A 919-nucleotide genomic window follows, 5' to 3' on the forward strand; every position below is an offset into this window, starting at 1 on the left:
TAGGAATGTAACCCACGAGACAGAGACCACTTCCCAGAAGGGTCTCTCTTCCCTTGAAGAAATAAGCAAAGAAATGTTCCAAATGACGCAGTTAGAAGCAAGCGAGGCACAGGGGCTCACTGGAATCCCAGCACTCAGGAGACTCAGGAGGCTTAGTCAGGAGGACTTCCCAGAACTCCAAGCTAGCCTGGGCTACACAGTGACTTCCAAGTCAGCCTGGGCTACACAGTGACTTCCAAGTCAGCCTTAGCTACAGAGGGAGATCATATCATTCAGAAAAAGAAGAAAAAAAAGGAAGATTATCTTTAGGGGAAGAGGTTACAAGGCCCCACTCCTCTCTGAGGGTTTGTAGGCAGTTGCTGGTGGAAGGGGGAACATTTTATTCTTTGGTGTAGTCACGGGTAAGGTGCATGTGGTCCTGTAAGTAACCCTGATCACACTTATTGGTACACCAACAAAAATCAATAAATGGCGGACAAGTTAGGAAAACAAAGGAGATGGTGGGGCACTCCATAGTTAAGAGGACTGGCCGCTCTCAGAGGACGTAGGGGTCACTTCAGTCCCATGTGATGGCTCACAATCACCTGTAACTCCAGGTTTGGAGAAATCTTGTGCTACTTCTGGTTTCCGTGAGTACCAGGCACACACGTGGTACAAAGACAGGCATGCTAGCAAAACATACACACACACACACACACACACACACACACACACACACACACACACACTTTTTTCATTAAAAAATTGAACTAAAGCCAGACATGGTGGCACATGGCTTCAATTCTAGCACCAGGGAGGCAGAAGCAGGAGGATCTCTGAAATCGAGGTCAGCATGGACTTCATGTGGATAGCACAAGGTTCTCCTGCTCACAGATAAACACTGGGGGAACCAGAAATGTTACTCATGAGAGAGGTCTCC

The sequence above is a fragment of the Arvicanthis niloticus genome, chromosome 2 (assembly GCF_011762505.2).
Source record: "Arvicanthis niloticus isolate mArvNil1 chromosome 2, mArvNil1.pat.X, whole genome shotgun sequence".
NCBI lineage: Eukaryota > Metazoa > Chordata > Mammalia > Rodentia > Muridae > Arvicanthis > Arvicanthis niloticus.